The 14,162-nt window shown below is 38.9% G+C and overlaps 1 pseudogene; it reads right to left on the reverse strand.

The window, feature by feature from the left end:
- Positions 1–2,983: 2,983 nt before the first annotated feature.
- LOC122747492 lies at positions 2,984–13,774 on the reverse strand (annotated as a pseudogene).
- Between the last annotated feature and the right edge of the window lie 388 nt (positions 13,775–14,162).

Consider the following 14,162-nt stretch of genomic DNA (forward strand, 5'->3'; position numbering starts at 1 on the left):
CAACAGAACAAGTAAAAGAACCATAAATCAAATAGTAAAGCCTTTAATTAGTGAATGATAGCAAAAAGAAATCAAGTAATTAAATCATTCTCTTCATCTCCATTCATGAATGGGTATAGACTCCCTACTTGTGAAGAAAGGGAGTTCTCAATTCAAGACAAGGAAGGATTTTTTTTTTCTAAGTGAGGATAGGTCTCTATCCTGTGTTCTCATGGCTCAGGTATCCAGACAGACAGCTGATCCTTGCCTCTTTTTTTCTCTTTCTCTCATGTGTCCTTTGGCATGGTCTCCTAGCTCTTTGGCTGATGTTTCTGCACTCTACCTCTGCATCTGCATTTGCTGAAGCTCCTATTCAGATTATGGGATAGGACTGACTCAGTCTGACCTGGTGAGTCATGACATTTGAGTTTGGAATGAAATGATACATTTGTAGACTATCTAACAGTTGTCAAAAAGTAGTTTACTTCGCCATAGCATGGAAATGCTATTCGGCAAGGATATAGTTTCCGTTTGGCACAACTTCTTGGCCTCTGCCTTTGCCAAGGTAATTCAGCAGCTTCTGTTTTTTTGTTTTGTTTTGTACTTAGACCACTCTCTCAAAGGTTTCATCCTTAGGCCCCTATATTCAATCAAGTCACAAAGATAGTTTCATTCACTTTTTGTTGTTGTTGTTGTTTTTGGTGAGGCAATTGGGATTAAGTGACTTGCCCAGGGTCACACAGTAAGTGTTAAGTGTCTGAGGCTGGATTCGAACTCAGGTCCTCCTGAATCCAGGGCCAGTGCTCTATCCACTGCGCCACCTAGCTGCCCCGTTTCATTCACTTTTAAGGAAAAGCTCGTTTAGCCTGCATGGGAATAGGGCCTTAGGATAAAATATTCCGGTCTATGTGGCATGGACCCTATTCCACATTGTTCCGACCATAACCATCTGCCTCTGCTATCTACCTCTGAAGTTGCTGCTTACTGTTCCACTGCAAACCGGCTGCTGCCATCTGCCGAAGTTGTCATCTGCCGAGGGAGAGTGTTGCTTCTGCAGTATGATTCCATATCCATATCAACATGCCTTAGGGATAAATCAGGATACTTTCAGCTTTTTTTTTTTTTTTTACTAACTCTAGACAACACTTAACTAACATTAGTGAAAGGTGTCTCAGGTAACTTTCAAGACTTTGCTTTTGCCTCCCCATGGAACAGTTATGTCTACCTCAATGAAAGCTGATTTAGATTTAATAAATCCCATTTACCTCCTCCCTGTCACAGGATGTAGAACATAACTCTTTTATCACTGGCCCCAGTCTACACTGCTAAGTCTCCTTGATGCTGGAGAGGAACACCCATATCTCTTCTTGTTTACCCTTTAAACTCATATCATGCTCCTCGCCACTAGCCTCTGGACCATACTTTGATGAGCCCCAAGTTGGTATTTAGCAACGCTGCATTTCTATCAATCACCACAGCAAAGATACCTGTCCTTTTTATATGAGGAAGCTTCCCTGTATCCGCAACCATTTTTATGAGATCTCTCTCAAATTTTCTCTCCACTTTTACATCTTCTTGTTTGCTTTTTTTACATCTACTTGTTTGGATTTTCCTACGTGCCCTGATTTCATTGCAACCTTTCTAGAGTGGAAGCTACTCTTTCTTCTCCCACTTTAACATTTTCTCCAACATTTTCTTAAGTCCAGGAAATCAACAAAACAATAAATCAAGTTTGATTTGTAACATTTACCAATTTCCAAGGTGTACATTCTCAAACTGAAAATGTAATAATGGGCTTTGGGAGCTGGTAGGAGCTGGCTCTAGCATATTCCTGACTCACCCCCTTCTGCCCTCACCTCTGCCACTTAAGAATCATTACTTCATGTATACTTAGGATATATAGGGTGTTCAGGGAAGACCAATACCTCTGGTGTGAGGGCTTGCCCAGCCCTTTTCAAGCCTGCTCATTCACTTTTAGTGTCCACCTATCATCCTGTTCTCACCTGTAGCTACAAGAAGTTGTAGATGTGAAGCAGTCACACACTTGTAAAAACTTCTTGGCAGACCTTGGTAGACTTGGTTGAGAGGGTAACTGACAGGCCTCAACCCTGTCGGTGAATTAGGGGGATGTCCACCCTAAGCATGTGAATAATTCCCCTGGGAGAGTGGACAAATGAGAATAATTTGTTCCAACAGCCATGAAGGTGATTGAAAGCAAGCACCGTAGAGTGCTTAGAGCATGGGAAGACATTGAAGACACAAAGGTCATCCATTGCATTCCTAGCCATTGTTGGTCATCTTGACTTCTGTCTTGCCACTAGACATTGATCACTCTAGAAGAGAGAGTGAGGCGGTTGATTTTGTGCATCTCTCACTTAAATCCAATTCACTAGGAAGTCAAGACATCATCCTGTGATGCCATTGGTTCTCTTTGAAACCGAAGGATGAACAATAACAACAACAATATAGATATTTAATGAATGTTTTGTTGAATGTTGTTGTACAACTTTGTACTTATTACAATAACTGTTTGGAAAAGTACATTGCTTGTAGTATTTAATAAATGTTAAATAAATGGGCTGTGCGTGAAATTATGTCATTTTAGAGCAAGTAACTCTGACAGAAATGTGTGTGGGGTGATACCATGTTTGTGGTTCTGAGGCCTTTGTTGCTTTCTCATGTAGAGGCAGGAATCCTTTATCTTTTTTCCCCATTCTACCACCAAATATCCAGAATTTGGTCTGAATTTCTTGATTAATTTTTGTTTATGAGAATACGTTCAATTTATTTTTACATCCATCTTTTTCTGACTTACCAGTGGCCACACAAAAATATTTAGATACTACTATTTTAAAACTATTGTATTTCTTTTTTAAAATATTTTTTTATTTTCAATTGATCCTCAGTAGAACCAAAAAGGTACTTAATCTATTCAAACTTACAAGAATGTTTCTCTCTCTCTTCTCTACCCCCTTGTTTTGGTCTGGAAGCATCAGCAGGCATTTTAGACTTTAGACAAGGCCACCTTGACAGCTTGAACAATGGCATCCTTGTTGATGCCAAATATCATCAGCAGTTATGCTGAATTCCTGCTTCTGGGGATGCTGGCAACTGCCAAGTTGGTAATGGTAATGCCAGGTTCACTCACTGTGGCAGCAGCCACAGCCTCTCCTATGCCACCCTCATAGTAATGGTCTTCCACAGTCAAGATGCGGCCATGAGTTGCATGGGTGCTGTCAAGGATGAGCTTCTTATCCAAGGGCTTGATGGTAAAGGGATAAAGCACTCGGATGTTGATCTTTTCTTTCTTCAGTTGCTCAGTAGCTTCCAAGGCTTCATGGAAGGTCACCCAGCTCCAATCAGTCATCTAGCCATCCTTGCTCTTTAGGACCACCTTAGCCTGGCCAACCTGGAAGTTTTCATTGTTGGTGTAAATGATTACATTTTCTGGGCAACTGGTCCTTATGAAACAGATGCCCTTAGTGTTGTCAGCTAATTCTACTGCTTTCTCAGTAGCCACAGCATCACTCAGGTTAAAGACTGTCCCATTAGGAATGCTCCAGAACATGGCAAGATCTTCAAGGGCCATCTGAGAAGGCCCATCTTCATTGATGGACATGTCACAGTGCAAGACACACAGGTTGATGTTGCTCTCAGAGATGGATGCCATCTGGATCTAGTCGAAGGCCCTGGTGAAGAAGGCAGTGAAGGTGCTGCAGAAAGGCATGGTCAGGTCCAATGTGGCACAACCCATGGCAATGCTCACCATGTTCTGTTGTGCAATGAAACATTCAATGAAGCAACTGGGATGTTCCTTCTTAAAGAGTTCTAAAACTATTGTATTTCTAAGGGAAAGGGTGTGACTAAGAAGATTAAAAAAATAGCTATTTCCCTGGTACAGTGTATCCTCTGTATAGTCTGATTATATTTTTAGAGCAAGTTATTAAGGTGTTGCTAATGCTGTTAGGCCAGCTTGGTGGTAGAGTGGAGAGAGTTCAGGGCCTGAGTCAGGAAAAGTCTCCTTGAGTTCAAATTTGGCCTTGGACACTTACTAGCTATGTGATCCTGGGCAAGTTGACCTTGTTTGCCTCAGTTTCCTCATCTGTAAAATGAGCTGGAGAAAGAAATGAGAAACCACTCCAATATCTTTGCCAAGAAAATCCCAAATGGGGTCATGAAGAGTCAGACAGGACTGAAAAACAACTGAACAAATGTGTAATTAATTCCTGCTTGGACTTCAGTTTCTTATCTGTAAAATGAGGATAGTAACAGCATCCATCTCAAAAAGTTGTGAGGGTCAAATGAGATAATATATGTAAAGTACTTTGTAAACCTTAAAGGGCTAGGGAACTGTTAATTATTATTACTGCTTTTAGTAATAATATTTTTCTAATTTATATTACCTATTTAGGATTCAAGCTACAATATAAAAAGTGTCCTTATGCAAAATGGGCTTTTAGACTCTAAGGTTCTTTCCAGTTCTAAACCTCAGGATCTATGAGAATTGGCATCTTTTTCAGTTCATAGTTGTTTTGCTTCTGCATTTTTCTTTTATTCTAATTATTAAGTATATCCTCACTTGTTTGCTTTCAAGCTTGGTTCATAGGTTGTCCTCAGACATTTTCTTTGGGATCATAGTATTGTGACCAAAATAGTTCATTCTTCTTAAAAGAATGATTGAACCCCAAATTTGGGAAGGAGGGACAATTCATCACATAATGTCTAGGAGGCTATTTGTTGTGTCCCAAGTGTCATATGAAAGTTATTTTTTTTTGCATTAAGCAGTTCAGATTGATGCTGGATTACATAGATTAGGCTGCCTTTGTTAAGTCTGGTGTTTTAGTGGGGCTAATGTATACCCAGGGGGTTCCTTTTATTCCATTCAGTCAACACATATTTATTATGTATTCATAATGTCCTGGGCACTTTGTTAAATTCTGGGGAAATAAAAAAAAGGCAAAAACAGTTTTCATCATTAAAAAGTATATATTCTTTTTTTTTTTTGAGGCAATTGGGGTTAAGTGACTTGCCCAGGGTCACACAGCTAGTAAGTATCAAGTGTCTGAGGCCAGGTTTGAACTCAGGTCCTCTCGAATCCAGGGCCAGTGCTTTATCCACTGCACCACCTAGCTGCCCCAAGAAGTATATATTCTAATGGGAGAGACAATACATAGATGACTAGGTACCTACAAGGTATTTACAAAATAGATGGAAGGTAATCTGAGAGAGGAGGGTGCTAGAAGCTCAAGGGAAGAAGAAAGGCCTCTTATAGATGGTAGGACTTTAACTGAGTTTTAAAGGAAGCTAGGGAGACAAAGAAAGAGTTAGAGGTGAGAAGATAGAACATTCAAGCCATAGGATGGAACATTCCAGAAAAAGCCTGGAGACAAGGGAACTTCAAATAAGGCCATTTAGGAAGTCCTGATTATTTTAATGGCTAGGCTCCTGAGAGGTAGCTAGATAGTTAAATTTCATTGACAGATAATACCTTTATGAGGTATGTAAAATTCCTTCTATTTGAAATTTATAATTTTTCTAGCTGGAAATATTTATAAATTCTTTTCAACTCTAGATTTGATTTAAAAACTGAAGGCAGGAGTGACTCATTTTACCACTATTAGAAGGAGACTAAGCGAACCTTCCAAGGACTGTGAAAGCTATGGACACATTTTTATTAGTGGGACTAAATAACAATGTCTACATAAAGGTAGATTGTAATGTCGAGCATATTTGATGTCCTTACATAAAGAAAGAGAGAAAAATTCTCTACAGTCTCTTCTTTGGGGACTAAGCCAACCATATGATAAGTATCATAAAGTATTACTCTATTTAGGGATTACCCTGGGTAAACATATGAATTGTGAAAAATATGAAGTTTGCCTTTGCTGTTCCTTTATTTTATTCTTTGACCTATTAATTTACATTTTTACCCCTAGTTCTAGCCTTTGTCAACTACACCGAGACTCAGTAACTCTAGAATATTAAACCCTCCTGCCAAATCTGAATTTGTCTTCCTTGAAGAGCCAATGATTTGTTTTTTTTTTTTTAGTCAACATCAAAATTACCTTTTTGGTGCCCCTAGTCTCTCAGGGTCACTACATAACTGAAAAGCCAATCTGATCAGGTTCAGGTAATAATGGGTGAAAATTCATTATAACATTTGCATATATCCAAGATAACATTTGCATTTTAATAGAGGCCTTAGAAGCATTAACCCAAAGGAATGAATAATGGCAAACATTTCCTTTTCTGTTTCAGTCTAATGAGAGATATGAGAGTGCATAAGAATATAGATTCAGATCTGAAAGAGACTTTAATTGTCAGTAAGTCCAATTTATCCATCTTCCCAGATGAGGAAACTGACCAGCAAATAACTGACTTGCCTAAAGATTTGAAAAATATTTTTATAACCAATACTTATTGCCATCAAGGACAATGAAGTCATCATATTTAGCCTCTGATATCACAGTTCTGGGTATCCTGCATGAGGTAGTGAAAATGGCACTGAAAAAAGCAAAAGTGGGAATAATAGTTGAGCTGGGCCAATTAGATACAGAGAGAAGTTTATTCAGGGAGTGACACAGTTTTGAAGGCTTTGAAGGATTGATTCTCAAGATATTTGGAAGAGGGAAGTCAGTCAATAAAGATTGATTAAATCCCTACTTTGTGGCAAGCACTGAAGATATAAAGAAAGGTAAACAACAGTCTCTGGCTTCAAGGAGAGTTCACAATCTAATGCAAAATAACTATGTAAAAGTTATTTCTGTGTGTGTGTGTGTGTGTGTGTGTGTATGTCTGTGGATGAAAGCTATGTTATTCCATAACTTGAAGCAATATAACACCAAAATAAGACTACTGTTAAAAAGATAGGCCTTTGTTTTGTTTTGTTTTGTTTAGGTTGGGGGTGGGGTGGGGTGGAACAGGACTTGGGAATCATTTAAAAGACCATATCCCTTTCCTTAAACAATCTGGCCTGCTCTTTTTCCTTTTTAATTCTGCTTTCAGCTCATGGTCCATTTATAGTGTCTATCTAAAATATATGTATTGATGGATCAACCAATTCTATGGGTTTTTTTGTCCAACTACATGTCATAGATTTGAATAAAAAAAAGGGCATACTTACTCCACTTCATTTTTCTTATGTGGAGAGATACATTCTTCTTTTCAGAGTGATTGTGAACCTTATTTAAAAGCCTCTGCTAGCACACATACATACACATGTATATATTATACATATACAAATATGTGCATACACATACACATATATAAGTGGGAAGGGGAAGTCATTGGAAATCAGATGGATCAGGAAATGTTTCTTAGAGTATTTTAACAATTTGTCACTTGATTCCGAGATCAATCAGGGGATTGGGAAAGCTACTTCAACTATGGTTAAGCTTGCCAAGCGTGTCTGGGCAAACAGTAAACTGACAAGACGAACCAAATTTGCTGTCTATAGAGCATGTGTCCTGAGTACCTTACTGTATGGCAGCAAAACATGGACTATGTATACTAGACAAGAGAAGAAGCTTAACAGCTTCCACCTGCACTGCCTTAGGCACATCCTTGGCATATCTTGGTCAGATAGGATCACCAACACAGAAGTGCTCCAACGCATGCAACTTCCGAGCATCTACATGCTACTGAAACAAAGATGGCTATGCTGGCTCGGTCATGTGCACCACATGCAAGACAGGTGCATTCCTAAAGACCTACTCTATGGTGAGTTAGCCTCAGGCCAAAGACCTGCTGGATGCCCCCAGCTTTGCTACAGAGATATATGCAAGCAAGACTTGAGGGCTTTGGGAATAGACATTGGCAGCTGGGAGGAGATGGCCAAGGACTGCACCCGATGGAGTTCAGTACTCAGGAGCAGCTTGCGCACAGCTGAGATGGGCCTTCAAGGTCAGGAGAAAGAAAAACACATGAGACGCAGGAATCGATGGGCAACAGAGAGCGCAGTTTTTCGATGTCCTCATTGTGGCAGGAGCTGCGGCTCCCATATAGGCTCCCACACTGTGGCCTGTGGCTCTTCAAGGTGCTAATCTATGGCAGTATTTTAGTTGATACTTGAAGGAAGCCAGGGAAGACAGGAGGTAGAGATGAGAAGGAAGAAAATTCTAGGCATGGCAGGCAGACAGTGACAATTCCCAAAGTGGGGAGATGGAGTATATTGCTTAGGAGCAACATCAAAAGGCATGGGAACATTCTTAGACCTTTCCCCCAAAAGGTAACCGAGAGATTATCACTAACTACCTTACCATCTCATTAAGATTTATATGAGAATAATCTAGACATGCATTGGAAACATACTTGATAAAGGTAGAGGCTTTCACAAATAATTTAAACAGACTACCTATTTAGAGGCACATAATTGACTGAAAAGTGTAAAGGGTACAAGATCCTAATTCATTGTTTCTGAAGGATCAAATGCAATTTTATTTGAGCAAAATCAGATCTTATAGACTTTCCTTTAATAAGGGGTCTCCCATATATATATATATATATATATATATATATATATATATATATATATATATATATATATATATATATATATATATCTTGGATGATGTGAATGATACAGCACAAAGAATTTTGCTCATTGACCCACTGATTATCAATATTAAGCCAGGCAAGAAACAGACAAACTTCTGATAATGCATTGAGCCCTGTAACATTGTAGAGGCTCTTAAATGAGGTTTATAATCTCTCTAAAAAGTATGGCCTATTGAGGGGTGGAGCCAAAAAAATGCCATAAGACAACTCCTGGAGCAGCCTAACCCACAAAAGGACAGAGTGAGATCATTTTCCAGCCAAAGACTTCTTCAAAGGCCTGCAGGGAAGGTCTGCTATACTAGGGTGAGAGAGGAGCATGCACCCGCAAAATCCAGCCCCAGGCAGGCTGCGCTACCACAGCCTTGGAATCTTCAGTGTTAGCAGATTCTTCTGAAACTTGGCTCATGAACTGGTGAGGAGGTCCAGTGGTTGGCCAGGGGAAATAGTAGGGGTCCTTGCAGGAGCAGAGGCAGAAGCACTACTGTGTTCCTCATGAAGAAGATTTGAATGGCAGTGGCCCAATGGGGGAGGGGCACAGGCACGCCAAGCTTGCAGACCCCAGAGATTCAGATTTCAATCAGATTTTTGCTTCCAGGTTAAAGAGCAAGAGGGCCCATGGTTACTTATGGGCCAGGCAGGCTGAGAATGAGCCTTTCCTTAAATTGTACCACCTGGGACCTCCTGAAGCTAGTGAATCCTGGAACCAGTGCTCCAATTTAAGAAGGAATTAAAAGTCAAGAAATAGATTGGCAAGATGAGCAGGCAGAGAAAGAAGCAGATCATCAAAAGTTTCTTTGGTGACAAGGTAGATCAGAATACACTCTCAGAAGAAGATAACAAAGTTAATCTCCTACTTCCAAAGCTTCCAAGAAAAATATAAGTTGGTCTCAGGGCACGGAATCATTCACAAAGGACTTTGAAGAGAAAGAGAGGTAGAGGGAAAAGTAAATAGAGGTAGAGAAAAAATGGAAAGATAAATGAGAGTGTTGCAGGAAGGTCATGAAAAAATGGTTAACAGTTTGAAAAGCCAAATTGGCCAAATGGAAAAGGAGGTACATAAACTCTCTGAATAAAATCATTGCTTAAGAATTAGGATAGAGAAAATAGAAGCTAATGACTTTATTAGAAATCAAGACCCAATAAAGCAAATCCAAATGAATAAAAAATAGAGGGAAATATGAAATATCTCCTTGGAAAAACAGCTGACGTGGAAAATAGATCCAGGAGAAAAGATATGAAAATCATTGGACTACCTGAAAACCATGACCAAGGAAAGAGCTTAGATATCATCTTCCAAGAAATTGTCAGGGAAAATTGCTCTGATATTCTAGAAGCATAAGGTAAAATAGAAATGGAAAGAATCCACCAATCACCTCCTGAAAGAGATCCCAAAATGAAAACTTCCAGGAATATTATAGCCAAATTCCAGAGCTCCCAGGTCAAGGAAAAAATATTGCAAGCACCTAAAAAAAAGGAATTCAAGTACTTTGGAGTCACAGTCAGGATAGCACAAGTTCTAGCAGCTTCTACATTAAGGGATCAGAGAGCATGGAATATGATATTTCAGAGGGCAAAGGAACTGGGATTACAACCAAGAATCACCTACCCAGCAAAACTGATTATAATCTTTCAGTGTTAAAAATGGGACTTCAATGAAAAAAGAGGACTTTCAGGTATTTGTAATGAAAAGACCTGAATTGAATAGAAAATTTGATTTTCAAATACAAGACCCTAGAGAAGCATAAAAAGGTAAACAAGAAAAAGAACTTATGAGGGATGTTAAGAGGTTGGACTGTTTATATTCCTACATGGGAAGATATTTCTAACTCACAAGAACTTTCTCAGTATTAGGGCAGCTGAAAGGAATATACTTAGAGGGCACAGGTGTGAGTAGAATATTAAGGGATGATATCTGTAAATCATTTATTTTTTATCCTTTTTTTGTGGGGTAGGCAGGGTGGGGTGGCTTATGTCTGAGGCTGAATTTGGGCTTGGGGCCTCCTGGGTCCAGGCCTGGTGCTTTGTCCACAGTGTCACCTAGCTATCCCATGATGACATCTTTAAAATGAAGTTAAGTGGTAAGAGGAATGCAGTGGAAGAAAGGGAAAGGGAGAGGTGGATTGGGTAAAGTAGCTCACATAAAAGAAACAAGAAAAAGCTTATGGAGTGGAGAGGAAGGTGGGGAAGGAATGGGGGAGTGAGTGAGTCTTACTCTCATCAGAATTGGCTCAAAGAGGGAATAACATACACGTTCAAGTGGGGTAATTTATCTTCCCCTGAGGGAAAGTGGGAGGGGAAGGGGATAAGGGGGGAGGGGTGAAGGAAGGAAGGGCAGATTGGCAGAGGGAGCAATAAAAAGCAAAACACTTTTGAGGAGGGATAGGGTGAAAGAAGATAGAAAATAGAGTAAATATCAAGGTGAGGGAATATGACAGAGTGTAATACAGTAATATTAATTGTGAAAGAAATGCTGAGCAGGATGCTATCAGAAGGATGTATGAAAATTGCAGTCCATCTACAGAGAAAGAACAGATGGTATATGAATACAGATTGAAGTATAATTTTTTTTTGTTAGTTTCTCTTTCTAAAGTTATTTTATCTGTTTGCTTTCACAACCTGACTAATGTGGAGATGTTTTACATGACTGCACACGTATAATTTATATTGATTTGCTTGATTTCTTAGAGAGGGGTGAGGAGGGAGGAAAAAAATTTTGAACACAAAGTTTTAAAAAATCAATATGAAAAAATGTGGTTTTTTACATGTAACTTGGGGGAAATATTAAATAAATAAATAAACAAAACAAAACAAAAAAGTACAGCCTATCACTTCACATAGGAAAAATCAAGTGGAATAAGAATGCTTTTTTGTTAAGGCTATCAAATACAGTTGAATGGAAAAATCCATAAGTTTTTTTGGCCCATCACTGCATATATTTCTGAGAGACAATAAATGGGAATTGAACATGAAAAAAAGATTGTTTGGGGAGAATGCAAAGCTCTTTTAAGGACTTCAAGTCCCACCCGCTACAACGAAACCAAACTATAAAGTAAAGTGAAGTTAAGTAAGCTAAACTAAATTAAAACTAAACTGAAAAGGCCTAATTTTTTTAAACAGCAGTATTATTTTGGTGATATATAGCTTTAAGCTATGGAATACTACAGCTCTCAAATAATTAATTGTTGAAGGTCACTTAAAGGACAGAGGAGAAGTGTATGGTGGGCATGAACAGGCTGGTATATACATTAGAAATGAGAAATTTTGTAAGAGAGGCACTCAATCAATCAATAAACATTCATCAAGCACCTTATAGCCTGGCATATACAAAGCAAGCTACTTACAGGATAAATAGGAAATGAGAGTACTGTAATTAAGAGGGTTTGGGGAAGGCTTCCAGTAAAATATAGAATTTTGTTTGGTTTTTAAGGGAGCCAGGGTAGTTGGTTGGTGGAGTTAAGGATGAAGGGCATTCTAGGCATGGGGGACAGTCAGTGAAAAATGTCCAGAGCTAACAGAATGAGTGTCATTTTCTTTACAGCCAGGGGGTCAGTGTTACTAGATTGAAGAGTATGTAGTAGAAAGTAAGATCTAAAAAGATAGCAGGGGACTAGGTTATGAAGGGCTTTGAATGTCAAATAGAGCATTTTGTATTTGATCCTGTAGGTGATAGGGAACCACTGAAATTTATTAAGTAAGAGAATGACATAGTCCGACCTGTGCTTTAGGAAAATCACTTTGATGGTGGCTTACAGGATGCCATCAGAGAAATGTGTAACCCCTCCCCCCCCCAAAAAAAAGGTCAGTCATAATAAAAGTGAAAGATAATGGATGGATTGCCAGTCTTCTTCATTGGTATCCATACAATATCAAGACATAGATAAAGACCTTCCAGAATTTTAAGTGAAGCCCCTATGACAAATTTTTGGGAAGACATGGACAAATGTTGCTTTGGGTGGGCAGAGGGAACTGCCCCTCTCTCTCCTCAGTGATAAGGCCAGATCTCCATTTGAAGATTAAAGAAGAATGCAAATAATAAATAATCCTTAGCTTACTCCTCTTAAATTCTGCTTCCCCCTCATCTAGCACTAAAACGTTTTGCAAAAAAAAAGAAAACCAGCAAAAAATAGAAAGGAGGAATACAAAGTCTTTCCCACCCCTTTTCATATTTTAAAAGTCATAATTAATTGTAGTATTGGACTTCTATCATTATTAATACTCCACAAAAAAGGATGCAATAAGAGGAAAATGTCAGCTTATCATTGTGATTTTTCAGCTGCTGCCAAAGATGTTTTTTTTTCCAAGTAAGAATAAAAGCCAATATATATTTTTGACACTTCAAGAGAGTCGACAAGCAAAAGACAACAGTACAAAATGTTCACAATAAAAATCCCTTAACTAGGTTCAAAGTACTATCCAGGTATGGACTTGGCCTGGATTCATTAATCTTTCAGAGGATCTGAATCCCAGGGGTGTGCAAATAAGGGTGGAGTATTATCTTATTTTTTAAAAACTAGGATTAGGAGTCATGCCAAATCATTACACATCAAATGATTCTATTGGAAAATATCAACAAAATGAAAATCCTTTACTTTTAGAGGGCTTACAAGAAGGGATTATTCACCTGAGACCCAGAATGCCTTGATAAGATAAATTGTATTGTTACAGGAAACTGAGGCATACAGTGGTTAAGTGATGTATTCAAGGACATAGAGATAGTGGTGGAGCCTGGTCTCCAGGATTCCAGCCCAGGGCTCTTATGACCCAGCCACCTCTATTGATTTAATGAGCACCAATAAAAGCACAGGAACTGAAAGTGGGGAAAATGGATGTGGAAATCCATGTAAGCTCCGTTGAATTTCCTGCCTTTTCACAGCATACGATACTTAACATCCTATTTTTCCAGACATGGGGATGTAATACTAAGGCTAATATCATATTTCTTAAGGTGGAGAGTTTCACTGTATGAGCAGAAGTGGGGCTAAGGAAGGCAATAAAAGGGCCAAATCAAACCTGGCAAAATAGGATCTATGTTGAAATAACATCTTGTAGTCTGAAGTAAATAAAACAGAAAATAGACCTTTATTGTCCTCCTGTTATCTGAAATGAGTTCATTACTGGTTATCATCTGCACAAATTAATTCCATATCCTTTGCCCCTTTTGGCTCATGAAGGTTATGCCATGCTCATTCCAACGGAGGAAGGCTTCATGGCAGAGTTCTTGGGACACTGAACAAGCCATCGTGTGCTGTTTGATAGTAGAAGAAAATCAGGGGACCTTGTCCAGCTCTCTCCATTTGTGTTCTTTTAAAAAAGACAACCTTGACCTTGTACATGTTGTTATGTTTCATGTCTTTGTGCCTGGTTTTAATCTTAAATAAAAGGACAAGAAATGCTACTATTTTTCCAGTGGGGGTAGGGGGAGCTGAAAGGCCATACCTCGAGTCCAAAATATTGTAATAGTTTTATTCCACTTCAGTAACCTCTCCTACTTGTCAGGAGCTCTGATTCAGGCTAACAAGGTTATCAGATTATATGTCTATTGTCCTGTTATGACTTCCTTGGCTGGGTTCCTGCAGTAAACAGTGCTGATGTGATGTTTTGTTCAGGCAGCAGCAGAATATGAGGGA

This window comes from Dromiciops gliroides, chromosome 3 (genome assembly GCF_019393635.1).
Source record: "Dromiciops gliroides isolate mDroGli1 chromosome 3, mDroGli1.pri, whole genome shotgun sequence".
In the NCBI taxonomy this organism is placed as follows: domain Eukaryota; kingdom Metazoa; phylum Chordata; class Mammalia; order Microbiotheria; family Microbiotheriidae; genus Dromiciops; species Dromiciops gliroides.